Source organism: Mytilus californianus, unplaced genomic scaffold (genome assembly GCF_021869535.1).
Source record: "Mytilus californianus isolate M0D057914Y unplaced genomic scaffold, xbMytCali1.0.p SCAF_9, whole genome shotgun sequence".
Lineage (NCBI taxonomy): Eukaryota > Metazoa > Mollusca > Bivalvia > Mytilida > Mytilidae > Mytilus > Mytilus californianus.
In genome coordinates, this window is record NW_026262745.1 from 40,752,182 (window position 1) to 40,770,605 (window position 18,424).

General features: G+C 32.1%; 1 protein-coding gene and 1 long non-coding RNA gene across 5 annotated transcripts in view; one reads left to right on the top strand and one right to left on the bottom strand.

Moving 5' to 3' along the window:
- The window catches only part of LOC127716592 (uncharacterized), a 233,060-nt gene that overhangs the window by 122,782 nt on the left and 91,854 nt on the right, over positions 1 to 18,424 (top strand). The window contains exon 1 of one of the 4 annotated variants that reach the window (XR_007989025.1): positions 18,346 to 18,415. The exons of the other annotated variants lie outside the window; for them this stretch is intronic. The gene's annotated coding sequence lies outside the window, so the exon portion shown is untranslated. Of the gene's footprint in view, positions 1 to 18,345; positions 18,416 to 18,424 lie in introns of those variants that run through there. 4 annotated transcript variants of the gene reach the window in all.
- On the bottom strand, positions 9,685 to 12,807 carry LOC127716595 (uncharacterized). Its single transcript, XR_007989032.1, has 3 exons — positions 12,656 to 12,807; positions 10,654 to 10,757; positions 9,685 to 9,793 (listed from the first exon to the last, which is right to left on the bottom strand). It is a non-coding gene; the product is annotated as an uncharacterized LOC127716595 (long non-coding RNA).

Genomic DNA, 18,424 nt, shown 5'->3' on the forward strand with positions numbered 1-18,424 from the left:
TGACCAACGTTCAATTTGAACGTTGCGTCATTGGCAGTCGTACACCATGTCAATATTTTGAACAACCGTAAACAAAGGACCTGCAAATGTCATCGTACGGCCTTCAACAACGAGTAAAAATCCATAAAGAATGCTTTTAAAGGCATCGAGAGGTTCAACTGCACGCTATCAGTTTTGCATATTATTACATTTTGTCACTGTCAATTTTTGGTAATAGTTAAATATTTTTTATTTAACAAAAACAGTTTTGAATATAACAATTTTCAAGCAAAGATTTAATAAATACAACATTTTAATTTCACACATTTACATTCTTTATCAAATCATAGGCACGAAAAAGCACTTTAAACCAACCCCTGTCTTCTAACCGGGAAGTTTTTTTTATTGTATTTGTTAGCGTAAAGAGGATATCTAACAGCCTCTTTCATAACATAATATTTCGGATTTTCGGAACTCTTGTCCTATAACATATTACCTCGAGGGCGTCGTTTTCTATTTCTGATATTTTCTTTTTTCTTATTTTGCTTTTTGTTATTTTTTCATTTTCTATTTTCTGTTTTAACTATCAATGTGCCAACCGAGTTCGCATGAAAAAAAAAATATCAGCGATAACACGTTTAAATTTGAATAAGAATGTGTTATATACTATACGGACTTCATATACAGGAGTGTGCTCCTTACGCAGAGGAGGACAGATTAAAAATGTCACTCCGTAAATTTTACGGACACCATCACGAATTGGTCGATCCATACGATGTGTCTTTGTCCAAACTAACTAAGGACATTTTTACCACGTGTTAGATTGTGGTTTGTTATTACGTCGTCTGATCTTTTAATTACCGAACGTGACTTATTCCCGATTGTGACTGTTTTGGTTAGTTTGAAACCGCATTGCTATAAGACGTGTCACGGTAATTTTCTATCTCAAATTCATGTATTTAATTTTGATGTTATATTTGTTATTCTCGTCGGATTTTGTCAAATGTCTTAACGTCTTTTTTGTTATATTCGTGTGTTATGGTAAAGATAATTAATCACCCCCTTCATTTATTAGATTTTAGTTTGGTTCAAGGAAATTTATACGATATATTTGGTTTACAGTTTGATTCAGAAGAAACACCGACATAGCTAGATAATATAATTAATTATATAATCACTACCACAATTTTAATTAGTAAGAATTGTAATTTTCATTGTTATTAATAAATGTAATGTCAGTATTACAAATCTAATCTTGAATCAATCCTAATCCTATCTTATTTTTGGGAAATATTTTTACAAATGCAAATGTAACGTCACTTTGTGTGTTTTTTTAGAATTTCAAATGTGACGTCACTTTGTGCGTTGAGGCTTTGGCTAACTCGGCTGTGTATTTTTATGTGTTTGATTAAGTTGTTTTATGTAATGTACCCGTTTTTATTCTGTAGTTAGTCCCCACTTCGGTTTTATCATGTATATCTATTACATAGTCATTTTATAAAATTTACTGTTTGCAAAATTATAAATTATTCTAAATAATAAGTATGTTCTTGTCCCAGGCAGAAAACCCTGGCCGTGTTAGGCGCAACGTTTTGGAAGTTTTGGTCCTCGGTGCTCTTCAGCTTTGTACTTGTTTTGGCTTTCAAACTTTTTTCATCTGAGCGTCACTGGTTGGTCTTGTGTTGACGAGACGCACGTCTGGCGTATTGAATTTTAAACCTAGTACCTTTTGTTAGCTATTATTCGTATGTTTCTTTGTCCTATATGTTCTCCCATTTATTTGTATTGTGGTCCTGTCATGTGATGTTGTCGTTTAAGTGTTGTGTTTGACGTTGCCATAAAAGCGGGAGGTTTGGCATGCCACAAAACCAGGTTCAATTCACCATTCTTTTCTTAAAATGTCCTGTACCAAGTCAGGAAAATGGCCATTGTTATATTATAGTTCGTTTCTGTGTGTGTTACATTTTAATGTTGTGTTTTTGTTGTGTCTTTGTTCTCCTCTTATATTTGATGCGTTTCCCTCAGTTTTAGTTTGTTACCCGGATTTGTTTTTATCTCTATCGATTTATGAGTTTCGAACAGCGGTATACTCCTGTTGCCTTTATTTATAGACTACCGGAACTTGAGCAACACATTTTACTAAATTGATTATTTGTTTTACACAGAAAAAAAACAACAACTTCCGTCTTAAACTTGCAGTGAGGTGAGAATATAACAAAATAAGAAGATGTGGTATGATTGCCAATGAGACAACTCTCCACCAGAGACCAAATGACACACAGATTAACAACTATAGGTCACCGTGCGGCTTTCAACAATGAGCAAAGCCCATACCGCATAGACAGCTACAAATTGCCCCAAAATGACAAATGTAAAACAATTCAAACGAGAAAACTAATGGCCTAATTTATAAACAAAATAATGAATGAAAAACAAATATGTTACACAGTAACAAAAGACAACCACTGAATTACAGGCTCCTGACTTGGGACAGGCACATACAGAATGTGTTGGGGTTAAACTTGTTTGAAGGCGCATACCCTCCCCTCACCTGGGACAGTGGTGTAACAGTACAACATAAGAACAAACTACAAAAATCAGTTGAAAAACAGTATTTTTGCTCCGTGTTGAAGGCCTGACTGTTTCTTTGAGAAGAAGAACAGCAATAAAAGCGCTGTTCCTTTGCTTTTTGTGTGTTTTTGCTGTGCATACACTGATTTTGTGTCATTGATGGATACCCAATATCCTTTGTTTTTCTAATACTTCAATAGATTGCTGTTTTCCACATCTGGTTATGGATGAAAATTAGTTAATAGTAACCTGGACCTATTATTCCATCCTTATATATCCTTATATATATCGGCCTATGCTGTTATCCCTCAGTGTGGCATGCTTTGCGGAGAAGCTCTAAACTTTTGGTTTGAAAAGTTGGGATTGTAATTTCAAAACTCGGCCCAGTACACACGTTAAATTACTCTGGGGTGTAGGCCACTTTAACTTATTCTGTCTTACTTTTTTGAGATGTGTTTTTGAAAAAGGGAACAAATGAAGTAATTTCTTGATTTCAAAAATAAAAAAGTGGAGTATGTCTTTGCGGCATAAAATTTGAATAACAATTTTCATAATGAATTTGTGAACACTGGTTTGTCACTGATGACTCTTATGTAGACGAAACGCGCGTCTGACGTATTAAATTATAATCCTGGTACCTTTGATAACTATTGACCTGGGACATAATATATATAACATGCATGTAATATACTATATAATTAGCATACTAGTCCCAGGTTTGACCCACCTGCTTCAAAGTAACTAAAGTATTGGTCTATGATGATAATGAGATGTCAATTGTTTTTTTTTATAAACTGGACTCGTAGGGTTAACATGGGTATAAAAAATATGACTTCCCTAGTCCGACAGATAAATCCTTGCTTAGACAGGGTTTCATACAGCTGGATGTATAAATATGCAGCCTCGTAGGGTAACAATGGGGAAGTTTGCCCATATCCAACATACATGGTACCTTCATTAAACAGTTGCAGTTCATATATCTCGCCCTTCCTACTTTGCAGAACCTACATATAGGACTAATCATCAATATGTCCTCATCCTTAATATGCACCAATTAAACTTTTATTCTGTGCAATATTTACAAAAGAATTTTTACACACCTCTCCTCCAACCTTTGTAAATTAAAGTTTACATTGATAAAATTTGCCAAAGACAATCTATTATTTCATGGTGAAAAGTTTCATTTGAGTTTCACCTTAAGATTTTGAATATCGCACATGTCATCTCTGCACGACCAACACAATGCACCAAATTTGAAAATGGTGAGAAGACAGATTTGTTGATGTTTCAAAGATATTGATTTTCCTTTCAACTATGCATGATAGCTGTTTTGTGGAATCAATTTCACAACACTAAATAACGAAATAGGTTTTCTTAAAAACTATAGTGCTTACAAGCAAAAGGTGTGAACTATTCGGACTTGTTTCAATACAAACAAGAAGTATCTGGATAGATCACATATTTTTAAAGTTGTAATCACAGATTCCTAGATACATTAACATCTATGTTAGTCAGTTTTCAACAATTGTTTTGTGTCAACAAGAGTGCACAAGCGGAAATGTCTCACCTGATCCATGAAAATGAGACCAAGGTCAGATAAACCAAGCCAGCCTTACATTCATTCCATACAACAAGTATTGTTGAACTATAGCATATATAATATACAAAAAAACAGATCAAACCATGAAAACTTAATATTAACCAATAAACCATGAAAATGAGGTCAAGGACAAATGATACCTGCCAGACAGAAATGTACACCTTACAATCATGGAATACACCAAATATAATTTACCTATTGCTTTTAGCATTGGAAAGTCAGACCAAAACACAAACACTTAACATTGACAAATGACCTACTGCTGACAGTTTTTGAGAAACAGCCCTAATCAGGTAACTTTATAACCTTTATCACTGATTCATAAAATGAGGATGAGATCAGACTCAACCTGTCTGAAGGACCTGTAGACCTTGAAAGGGACCCATATTCCTAATACAGGTATCCTATTATAGCAGTCGCCGAACCATGAAAATGAGGCCAAGGATAGCGGACGCGTGACAGACGGAAATTTGTAACATAAGGCATTTGAATACAAGGTATGAAGCTTCCAGGTCTTCTACCTTCTGGAATATAAAGCTTAATACAAATAGTTTATGCCGAGGCCATATAATAATCCATATATCTCGCATTCTGTCACTTTCAACGCAGGCAAAAAAAACAAACGTTGTTGGGTTGTTGTTTTGTTAATGAATACTCCATAATCCTCCTGCAATCTTTATAAGATTTTTAGGGTAACAAAATTTAGAATTCTAGTAATGTTAATGTCCATTGTTGATGACATTCAGGTGATTGATCAAACATAATACAAATGAGATAAGAATTATGCAAACAGATTTTTCCATTTCTACTTTTAGAAATATTTGCAAGTATAGTTTTATGTTTATAATGCCATAATTAGGATAATGTTATAATTTTTTTTCAAATCATTGTTGCAATTCCTATTAATTTGAGTTCATATCTTATTTTACAAATCAATATTTGCCTGATTTTAGTTATTTGGATTATGGTTACAGATGATGAGGTTGTCAGTTAATGAGACACAATTTTGCAGGTAAAACCTATAATCACCATTCTTAATAGTGTCAGTTTTTGCGGACAATATATAATTTGTTTGATTGTTTTGTTTGGTTGCTGTTTCATTGAACTATATTCCAAATCTTCTTTTATCTAGAAAAGACCTTTCAAATAGCTACTGATTAGTATATGGATGGACAACAAATGCCAAGTGATGTAAAATAATTCATATGGCTATTTGGCCAATCAGTGGGTGTTCTTCCAAATATTGTAGATCATGGATTCCAATGTGGATTCTTAAGTGATAGCATTTTACATATATAGTTCCCAATGGCAGGTCGAGTTGATTTTGGCTCTCATGTGAATTCTGTTAGTATTGTGCAAATAGTTCCCAAGTAAAGTTAACATTCCAGAACCTTTAACAACAAATCTCTTTTTCCTCTTACATGTCTCATATGAACCAGTTCAGTATTTGAAGCCTGAAATTAAATTTCAGAGTAATTCTGTCAGAAAAATTAACCATGATTGATTGATATTTAAGTGCATAATGTAATTAATCTTTAAGAATAAAATGTTAACACAGAGATATGTCTCGCCTTTTTTATTTTGTAGGTAAAATGCAAATGTTTGAATTACAATAGCTATACTTATGAAAAATATTGAAAGTCAATGAACCATTACTGAAGGTACAGGGCCAAACAATCTCCAAGGAAATGAGATGTTCCAATGCTAATATGACTACATACCAAATGTCATTGAGCTACCACTAGTTGTTCCCGATAAACTCACCTAATCACAAACTAATACATGTAAACTAAGCAAAAGTTTCAAAGTTAATAGACCATGACTGAGGGGACGGGACCAAATAATCTCCATGGAAATGAGATGTGCCAATGCTAATGCAACTGCATACCAAATATGGTTGACCTATTACTAGTGGATACCCATAAACTGACCTTATCACAAACTAATACATTGTTGAAGCTGTCACCACCGGAAATAACATACCTATGTTTGCTTTTTGATTCCGTCAGGGAGCGACACCCTGTTTGGGATATGGGATTCACAAATTTTGTATTTCATATACTAAGCAAAATAGATATGTGAGTTTGGAAGATTGACCTTGAACTCATATGTATGTGTTATTGGGTAAATTAGACAGTCCTATGTTTGTACCTAGACACTGGACCTGATGAAGTTTTTCCAAAAGAGGGGGGAGGGGGTAACTGTTAACAAATTATAATCATGACGTATCGAACAATAAAATGTATTGCTTATACTGTAGGAGTTGTAATTTACAATTAGGCCATTTATATTCTTGTCAACAAATTCAACAATCATATATACTTTTTGGCACCGATATTTTACCACCAGGTTACATATTCACAATTTGTCGGTTTAAGGTCAAATGAACACAGAAGGATAGCCAGTCATTACGAATATGCAATGTAAAGCAAGCATCATTCATCTTTAAACTCATGGAAGTTTTCAGCCGCAGATATTTCTGGAGCAGCGAGTATTTTGAGACAACCTCCCTATTTGTATTTTTCGTGATACTGATAATATTTAGCTGTCTTAAATCTTAAAATCTATGTTTTTATATGCAATAACTCTGTCTTCAACTTTGTATATTCGCCACTATGTCTGTTATTCTGGTACATGGTCGTCTTCATCAGAACAATGGCGACCCTGAAGTTTCTGTTGTCTGATTTTGGCGCCAAATTAAAGGGAGACAACTCACGCTTGCCAAAGTTACTGTATTTCACCCAAATAACCTAAATTTGACTTTGTACTTACAAATAATTACACGTTAAACAATTTTATATTCAGATATCGTCAATTGATATAATTGAACGCATTAATTTATTAAAGTAATCAATAGATAAGTCACAAAAAAGTAATTCATGGAGTGCCTTGAAATCAGACCTTATGGGGTAAAACAAAAGTCCATATTTTTTTTAAAAGCCTGGCGCCCCCCATTTGATTTTACCTTAAAATGCTCGAAAAGTTCATAGCTTTGACATATTTGTTTTTAAGAAGAAAATCACCGGGGAAATTTTACGAAAAATCGATTTAACCAATATTTTTAGCCTGAAACTGAAATTAGAAAATGGCAAAATTTAGACATAAATCGAAAAATAAATATTTTTGGATTCAACATAAAATGATCTTCAAAATATGTGAAAATAAATTTTCTACCGGGGATCCTTATTGGGGTGAGCCACCTTAAGACACAAGGTACAGATCTTAGAGTACTGAAAGCTAGTTCAAAGCCTATAACAACTAATAAATAAAGATTGTATGATGTTTTTTCCCTGATACTCCTTTTTTGTCCTACCAATATATAGCCTTTACAGTTATCGTTTGGTGGCAAAAGGGAAATAATCATATTTTAGTTTTTTTTTTACTAAAGACGGACACAAATCAAAGTGGCATGCTTTCTAAGCACTTGTTGGTTTATCAATTTATTTGAGTACGGACATACACTTGTGACAAGGAATAATTATAAAATGGAAAAAGTTAGATTTAAAGTCAATGAAAATGTGTTAATACATATCATCGAGTTAAGTTGTCCTCTAAAATTAATCTTCCAAGTCGGCGTGTCTTTACTAAAACTATTTAAACAAAATTCTTGAATCTTTTATACACACGGTAACTTGCTCAAACATAGCTTAAATGATTAGGGAAGATGTTGAGAAAGGATGGGAATCTTTTTTAATTTTTCCTTTTGTGCGTTCCCGTGCGACAGACTTTTTTCTTTAAAAACGATGTTTTTCTTATGTCTATAATGAGATGAATATCAAGAGTTGCCTCCCGTATAACATTTGGACTATTTCATGACTCAAAACTACGTGAGAGTAAATTCCAGTAGTCTTCCAATAAGCACAGTGTGTGTGGTGGTCCAAATATTTTGTAAACTACATTTTCATCAGATAACAGTAAGGCAACCGAAAATCAAGTAAATTACCGAATTACAAAACTGATTATTCCAATACATTGACTGAAATAAATCCAGAGTAAGAGGGATATATCTAGTCACCATCTGACTACCAATCTTTTTTTGTTAAATCCTAAACGAAAATATATATTATCAAAAGTAATAGCTTTCTTTGTATATTAAGTAAGGGTATTTTTTGTAATTTTTATTACTAAGTAGAAATTTTAGCGACGGCAACCGACAGAGTTGACCACATGTCTTGCGGTCATAAAACTTTCGAATACGTTTATCGTACTCAAACTAAGAAAATCAATATAAAAAATACTGATTTATCGAAAGACCATTAAAAAAAAAAGGATTATTTTAAGACATATACCTCGAATTTGACTCCAGTGGTCATCACAGTAATAATATAAACGGTATCAATCTTAATGCACCAGATGCGCATTTCGACAATTAATGTCACTTCAGTGTTACTCAAGGCCAAAACATTTGAATACCAAAAATCTAATACAAATGTTGAAGTTACATAATCTTTGACAAACGAGACGGTTTGAATTTTGATATAATAATTTTTTCTTACCTTAGCGATAATATATCAACTTCAACTAAATTTTTTTTAACTGATTCGAAATCAAAGAGCGTGTAGCTGCTACTCAGACGTTGTAAAACGTCCAAGGGGTCTGAGCCAAAAAAAACAGAGTCAATGTTTTGTCAAAGAACGTCTCGTCCTAAAAGATAAATATTTAGTGTCAACTTTACACCCTGATAAAGGTTGGTTTGGTGTATAGATTATATGTACTGATGTTCTGTATCATTTATTTACCTTTGCAGTTTATATTTTTTATTTAAATAGTTTACGGCAATTTTTCCGTTTACCATTGCTACATTTTAAAGCATTCCATTTCAAATAAATGAATAAATAGCAATTGAAGATTTTGCATGTGCATCATTTACTTTATATAATTTTAGAAAATGTACAGTGATATTCTGGAATCGACTGCAGGAATATATTAGATATTTTCTTTTTTCTTTTTCTTTTTTCCTCATGTAGAAGAGAGTCGGGGTATACCAAAGAGTTTGTTATACTCAAGTCGACGACAAACTGAAAACGCGATGACAAAAACGAAAACCGACATAGAGGCAACAATCTACACAACACAAGATAGAAACATAAAGACTGATTACGAAAAGTTAACCTTTACCAATGTTTAACTTCCCTAGTAGACTTTGGTAAATAACTCACAAACTAGGTCTGACATCAAATGGCCACTTTAGAATTCTGGTGATTTTTCAGAATTTTCTGTCTGTACTGTACATTGAATTGAAACAATAAGTAGAACACATGTTCAGAGTTATTTGATGTAAATTCCGTCGTTACTCTAACACATACCATCATGCGTGCTTTAGTTTGGTTTCAAACTGTTAACCGAAGTTACTGTAACTATATGAAATGTAAAGTAAGTATATATATGAAAAACGAAGATTTTTAAGAAGAAATAGCAAGACTAAATGCGTTTCTTTTTTAACACTAGAAAACACCCTATTTTCCTTTGTCATAAATACAATCTTGGTATAGGACATTCAGTAATAGAAAAAAAAACCTTTTTATCATTTTATTCATTTCAAACACGCAAAAAGTTGATTTCTGTTTCAATTTATCATCCTCTATATTTGTAAATTCCACCCCTCTTATGGTAACCGCGATATTTACCACCATGAACGTTGTGCTGTAAAATAAAATAAAGATATATTTTAAGAAATGTCTATTCTAGTCGAGGAACTGATTGATGTTGTTATGATATGTGATAACACTTTGTGAAGGAATTCGATGTTTGCTGTTCCACGATTCACTTAGATGTATTGTATGACAATACCACTGAATTTATCAAAATAAGATTTATGCAGTATGTAATGAAATGAAATGATTTAGCTTTGTATCTGTTTAATTTTTCAAAATCAATAACGCTTTAATGAGTCGAATTTGTAGAATAAGGTAATTAAAATTGTTGACTTTTTAAGCTCAAATTTTCTGGCGTACAAACTTGTAAGCCTTGTATCTGTGATGAGCTTATTTACAAACACGGGTTCGATGCCACTGCTGCTTGAATTGTCCTCCCCGATGGTATCGCCAGCTCGTAGTCAGCACTTCTGTGTTGACATGTATAATCATTGATATGGTCATAATTATAAATTAACTTTGAATGTTTCGAAATACTAAGGATTTTTTGCCTCTGAAATAGATTATCTTAGCTTTATTGGGCAAAACATTTCGAAATTTTGAATCATCGATGCTCCTCAACATCGTACTTTTTTTTACCTTTTTAACCTTTTTGATTCGAGCGTCACTGATGAGTCTTTTTTGGACGAAACGCACGCCTGGGGTACACATGTTTAAGCCAGGGAATGTATAATGAGTTTATTTTGGATTGAGTTTAATGCGCTAGTTAGAGATCAGAAAACTATGCTTAAACAGATAGAGTAGGTGTTGTGTAATTCTAGTAGAAAGTTTGGTTGGTTATTGATTGCACACAGTTACAAGCAATTATCTTAAAAAAAACGTATACCATTTTCTCTCTACCGAACTTACCCTAAACACATATTTTGATACAATGTATGGACTGGTCATTGTTGATCAATCTGGATTGGAATAAGTCATCATTCCGTCACATTTCCTGTTTGTTTATCTTTTTCCTGTGTGTATTATGTGAGAATGACAGATTTTATTATATAATAATAAGTCTTTGAACGGCAAGGAAAATAATTAGGAATTAATAAGATTATAACTTTTGTTTGTCGATAAACAATTATTGTTACGATTTGATTTTTCTGTCTTTCATCTGTACAAATTATACGAGTCTAAAACATTCACTTCTTGATTACCAATATTAATTTGATAAAATAGATAATAACTGCATACTTTTGTGTCATAATTTTACTTTTTTGGAAATTTCTAATTTTCAAGTTGAGCCAGAAAATATATTTTTATTCCTATACATGAAAAAATTGTTATCTGAAAACAGGTAAATTTGCAATTCACCAAACTAAACACTATACGAGTTCATACTGTTTGTGTCAATTAAACAAAAGGTATGACATGTTTCATTAGCCAGTTCTTACTTTTTCATAAATTTTTCGTCATACACAAATATATTTTTACAACATTGAAATGTTGCATTCTTCAGAAATTTGAGAAACTATACATATCCTTGAAAAAGTTTTCATTTTGAAGAGAAATATTAAAATATATTTTACAAACATCTACCTTCGGAAAACAAGCTTTTGTGTATGTAAAAAAAATGGTATTTTTCAGACTTATTATTCTGTTATCATTCCAATTTTCCTTAAACGAAAACGAAATCGAAAATGACTTTAAGAATGCCATGCTGATGTATTAAAAGATAGATTAATATTTTCATCTGTTCATTCATTATATATTTAGGTATGCTCCATTGTGATTGTAAATCATTGTACACACTGGAAGACCATGTTGCATTTTAATGTCGATTGACGTTGTGGCGTTTGGCAGCTATCTCCCTCATGTGTGTTATGCATGGTATAGAAAGTCGATCCTGTTTAATTTTTCTATCATTCTGTCAAATGCTATGAAGATGGTTTAAACATTTATCAACATACTTTAAATAAAGCAGTCAAAGAATTTTGGAATATAAGTAGACCTATTCCGAATAATGAAATGAAAACTGTTTCCGTAAATCAAAGAATAAATAAAAAACGTTCCACTTTCCCCTCCACTAGAATGACTTCCTTAATACCCTTTATACTCCTTCCTATATTTTCCAGAGGCAGCTGTAATAATCATAATATTGATTAATAAATCTTTGTCTACCACCAGCGTCGTTAAATACAATACACGATGAATAACTGATTTGCTTTTGGATAACAATTTCAACACTAACTGATAAATTACTTGAATGTACAAATGTAAGTCTCATTAAAAAATAATTGAAGAATAGGTTTGATTATTTGTTTTTAATATATGTTGATGTTTTAAAACGCACACTTTCAAAAAGAACATTTGGCACAAAAGAAAGAGTTTCAGTACACCAAAAATGATTAAAACCATTGAAAAACAATTATTAGCCTGTGAACGAAAATTAGTTAGATATTTGTCAGTAATATGTATTTGTCTATTCATATAGCATTTTTGGTTTAGTGCGTTCGCGTCCAGATTTACATTGAATATGGTTATCCTAGCTTTGAATTCAATGACTGAAGACTCGTTAATGTAATGATACTGTACAATACTAATTTGCATGATTGGAAGAGCTTAGTACGACATTCGGAAATTTGTTAATTTTTGAAAGGGGGATAAATTATTATGAGACAATCAAAGTTAAGGCATCGATGAAAGACAGATAACACCATGGCTACATGTAGCAAAACGAACCCCACCAAAAGGCAACTGAAAACTGTAAACATTACTTAAACAAACATATAATTTCAGATGGGTTCTGTTGATTATTGGTTGATTGAGGAGATATAAAAAAAAATATAAAAAAGATTTCACATGACAGTCGAGACATCTGCAATCTCGACAATTAATACTGTTGTTTTTGCTTATTTCTACTTACCAACTGGCATTCTAACTGAGGCCACCATCAACAGAGCAACAAGAACTATGATTCCGAATAACTTCATGTCTGCCTATAAAGCTTAATTTACATTATTCACTTTGACGATTTTTAAGAATGATGACGATGAGTATGATTCAATACCAGTGTTTATATATCCAGTATGACAGAAACAGCTGGTTGGTACATATAAGAAATCACAGCCACTTCATATTGTTTCAACATGTTTAACAACGTTTGTTTAAAACCAAAATCAAGGGAAACCTTATAATATGCATTGTATTTACATATAACATGGTTTGAGATGTAGAAAAACGTAATAATTTGCTGATTGCGTGTTTTGAAATTAATCTGCTTATGTACAAAAAAATGTGTAACTAGAACTATGTATCATTGGATTGATATTTTTATATATGTTATTAGATTAATGTATTCATTCTAATTTTTACCCTTTTACCATGTACAGCCTCAACATTGGAGCGCCTCGGTCGAATTTGTTTATGTTTGATGTAAGATTAAGCGGATATAAAAGAAGGTGCTAGCGGCCTTAAGTAAATAAATGCAAATGATCGGTTAATGAATAAAAAGAGAATTATGGTATACACTAAAAAAAAAACAAATATTCAATTTCACAAATGATTAAGGGACACGAAAAGTTTAAATTCATGGAAATCATGAACAACACTTTCAAATACTTAAGGTGTAATACCACCATTGATTTTCCCCTATTAGTCTTTGTTAAATTTGCACTTTTCAAAAAATTGTACAGAATTTATCTTTGTTTCAAATAAAGAAATACTTGGCATGAGTAAAGTTTTATCCTGTCCAGTACTATAGAAAAAAATTTCACATAAAATTTCATTGCATATAAGAAAATAACCATCACTGGAAGTTAACCAATCAAATTTTCCCCCTTTTTTAACCTGTTTACAAGCTTTAGTAACCATGAACCTCAAGTTTCCAAAATATTCTATAGAAACCCCAAATTAAAAAATAATGGTGCTTTGAAATACACAAGATATATGTTTATGACCCAGAAATGTTTTACTGCAATGAATTGTAGGATCAATTACCTACAACTGTCAAATTCAAGGGAATATTTTTTTTCGACCTATTTTCGTATGCAACCGGATGTGACGTACTATGATTTGGTGGTATTACACCTTAAGATAGAATTTAAAAATCAGTAATACTATCCCTTTAATGTCATCAATATATATATTTAACAGCCATTGTTTATCAATACAATCCCCAACTGTATTAAGTGCAGAAAGTGAACTGACGAAACACACACAAGAAAGAAACTACTCTGATTTAAAAGCAAAAGACGAACTAAAGAGACATTATAATCCATATGTTGCTTTAGAACAATAGTGACCGTGGATATTGGTTATTGTTCAAAATGGGCATTTGTTTAGGACCCTTCACATATATGTCATTTATCTAAATTGCATTAATGTAATGTTTGATAATTATATTTATTTGATCCCATTTAAGAATTCTGTTTTCGAGGAGGGGTGGGGGGTATTTGGTATTTGGAGTAAAGGCAAGAGGAGCTGAGAGACTGAGAACCCAATCTTTTTTTTTGTATATTTTGAATAACACGAATAAATAACCTATCATAAATTAATTACGAAAACAATCTACCAAATAGAAAGCATATGGGGTAACCATCCTTGACAAAAAATCTGTATATGCACAGCAAAAAACACAAAAAGCAAAGGAACATCGCTTGTATTGCTTTTTTGTCATCTCAAAATCACAGTGAGGCCTAAAACTATCATGCTTATGCTATTACACGAAGAGATATATAGGTTTGATAACTATCTAATGCATTTATGACTTTAGTTTTAACCGCATCTTAGACAAAAATCGACATTTGATCAGTTTCAGGTCCTAATGTTTCAATCAGTAACCATATACTTCATATTAATATCTCGACCTTATCAAATATCATCAAGCATGAAAAAAATGATCAAGAGCAGCGGCTCATCCGTGCCACTCATTTATCACAGTTGACATTGACTCCCCATTTTTGTTTTTTGTTTGTGTTGCTCTCGCTTTAGTCTCCTGTTTAGGACGTTCATGTTCCACTAGTTATTTCCTGTTTTGCTCATACACAATATAAAGTGATAAATCGCATCCGGTAATATAACCATTCGAGAATATGAGGAATAGATTTAGATCCGTATAGGCTGGTTTACATATTGACTTCAACATGATTATGACTATTATTACACAAATAAATCTTCGTTATTGACACAACCGGACATTGATACAAATAAGATATATGTAGTTAATACCCTGTTCGGGCGTATCCTCATTGCATTTTCACAGATGCTTACATTCAAGATTGGTACTATTCGTCGGACAATCCAATACAATTTTAAGTGAAGTGTGCATATAGTCAGCTTTTTAGACTAAAAGAAAGTCATTCAGTACTGTGGTCATTGTTGCTCTCGTGGTAGTGGCGTCGCGATGCAATTTGGTAATATCGTAATTCAAACAAAGGCTATGATACTGAATAATTTCATATTCGTCTACAAAGCTTTCCTTATGTGTTCAATTCATTTAAATTTGTATCGAAACGCTCAAGAAGAAAAACAATTTGGAATTTCGTTTAGTATGTTATTAATAATAAATATAAGCAGCTGTGTAAGTGTACTGATTATGCAACATAAGATTAGTCTATTTACACAGCGTTATATGGATTTACCTTAGTTTCATAAATGTTGGGCTGTGTGAATAATGAAGAATTTATTGTTTTATACTATATGTTGAATAATTATATAAATACGAATATGAACATCAACCTATAAGGATCCTAATCTGTTTTTTTTTTCAGACATGAATGTAAATTTTAAGGTCGAGTGGTGGATAAATATTTTATTCGTTTTAGATTTTTTATGAAATTATGAAATTCATATTTATTTTTTAATGTTACGTCTTACCTTTATGTAATATATGTTAAAGAATATGATCCACTTGCTTTACTCTCTATACTCCCGTTTTTATTTTGTAACATTCTGACTGTCCATGTACCGGATTTCTACTTGTGATGACCAATATCAATTATTGGCAAAGGAACGGCTTATGGCTTAGAGCACCTGATATAACCCTCGAATTTCGTTGGGTTCGTGTTGATCAATATCTATTATGACGTGAGCTGTTTTGTGGACTGCCTTTATGCTGATAAAATTAGTATTAATAGACGAGAAAGAGTTTCGTGAAGCACTTATATTCATAACACTTATGGTACCAATTTTACTGCATTAGATGCGAATTTTGACAAGTAATTTCTCTTACGTGATGCTCGTGTATCGTGTCTAGAATATTTTGAAAATCCAATACCTATTAAGACGCTTGATTGAAAACGTATTTTTAACGTTTGGAGGACATGTTTTGCAACAAAAAACAGTATATATTTAATGGGAACAAACTGTGCTCCTATTCTCGACGACTGGTTTCTTTGTTGATATGAGACCACCTATGGTGGTTTTGTTGAATTAATCTATCCCATCAAACTTTTTAAAAAAGGATGCAGCAGATCCTATTAGGTCTGCCTCATATCTTGACTCACATCTATAATTTGACAATGAGGGTTTGTTAAGATAAAAAGTTTACGAACAAAGAGATGAATCATCGTCCGAATTTCCCTTTTTATATAGAACTAGCAGGGTCTGCTTTTTGGGTATAAATCTTCCTGTTCAAACGATATTCTAGCTTTTGAATTTTCTGTCATGATTTCCCTTATTGATGGTTGGTGCTCATAACAACTTATCCTTCCTGAGCACCTACGATGAACCGGTTGTTGATGGGGTTTGTTTTGCTAAATCATTTGTTTGTATGTTGTGATTTGCAGACTGTTGATCGTATTTTCGGTTTTTTGCTATATCATTTACAGTTTGTCTTTGACATATGAGTTTAAATATCCCTTTGGGATGATTTGTCTGTATTCCAAAGATGTCGGTTTCATAGAATTTTGAATAAGAGTAAATGATTTCAAAGATATAGTAGTATCCCCTTAATCAACATATTTTTATCTATGTTACCAATTATTTTTTATGAAACAAAGATTAACTTATCACTGTAATCAGCCTCTAAGCATGGAATTTAGAATACTTGCATTTCTGTAAAAGGTAGAAAAAAAATGAAAATGTATTGTACTATTGGACGAGGAAAGAGACTTGGACTGTAAAATTATATATGTGCGTGTCCCAAGTCAGGAGCCGGATGTTCAATGATTGTCGTTGGTTCCTGTCTGTCATATTTGTTTCTCGTAAATTGAAATTTTATAATTTATGCCCTTCGTTTTCTTATTTAATTGTTCGACATCTGTCATTTCGATCCTTTATATAACTGACTAAATGGTATTGGTTTTTCTCATTGTTGAATGCCGTACGGTGAACTATAATTGATTAGATTCACGTCATATAAACACGAACCCCAACACAATCAAATATCCTTGTTGACCAGCCAAAATTGTCTCTTCGACTGTAAATAAAAAATTCGTTTGAAACATATGAACAAAAATTTGTTGAAAATAAAAAGAACACCTAATCTTAAAATAGTTATAGTATGAATTATTTTATAAAAAGCTTTCATATTAACATATGAAGAATACTGCAGTGGCATTTCTGATTTTTTTTTCTGGACGTTTTAGGCCAATTAACAAAATCATCCTGTGTCAACAAAAATATGATGACGACGTACTATCTGCTTATCTTAATGACACATGAGATTAAGTTCATATAAAAATCGAGTATTAAATCTATCAAATTTAAATGAATGCCATAAAAGTGAAGGGTCCTTAAGAAATGCTTATTTAGAATACAATGTAGCTACCAATATCTATGTCTTTATTGTTATTACGCAACATATATTATATACAACATATACTATAATATCTATTTAGTTTCCCACTTGATTTTCAAGCAGAATATTTTTTTTTAAGTTTGTTTCGTCTATAATATCTGCACTCCACACACTGGGGGATTGTATTGCTAAATAGTTGTTGTTAATTATATGCATTGTGACATTGAAAAGGAAGATTTCATTGATTTTCGTTGTTTGTCTTAAGTTATTCGTAATATCATTATATTCAAATTAGAAACATAACGATTGTTTGTCCTTTTATTTTTTGTGACATGAGACAACTGCTTGATTGATGTTTAACATTAACCTATTTAAATTCATTAACCAATCATTTGTGTGTATTTAATAGCCTCCACTATCACAGTTTCCGTATCCGATGTTTTGTATCAATCATGAACAATGTTGACAAATGTGATCTTAAAAAGTTGAGTCTCAAGAAATAATAAATTACATCAATACGTATATAAAATGTATCAAATACATAGAAAGCATTCTTATATAAAATACATGTAGTTCTTGTTACACAATTTTTTTCAAATACGCGCGATAAGAAAATAAATATGTAATTATACATCAAAACATGTTAAATGCAAATACTTGTACAATACATATTGCAGGGTTTCCCTACATTTTGGTTTTGACATTTCAATAAAATGTGGATCAATGTTGAAACAATATGAAGTTCATGTAATTACTTATATGAAACGACAAGCTGTTTCAATCACACTGTATATATATACTAGTATTGAATCATGCTCATCGTCAGCATTCCAAAAATCGTCCAAGTGAATAGTGTAAAGTAAGATTTACTGACAGACATGAAGTTATTTGGAATCATAGTCCTTGTTGCACTGTTGATGGTGGCCTCAGTTACAATGCCAGTTGGTAAGTAGA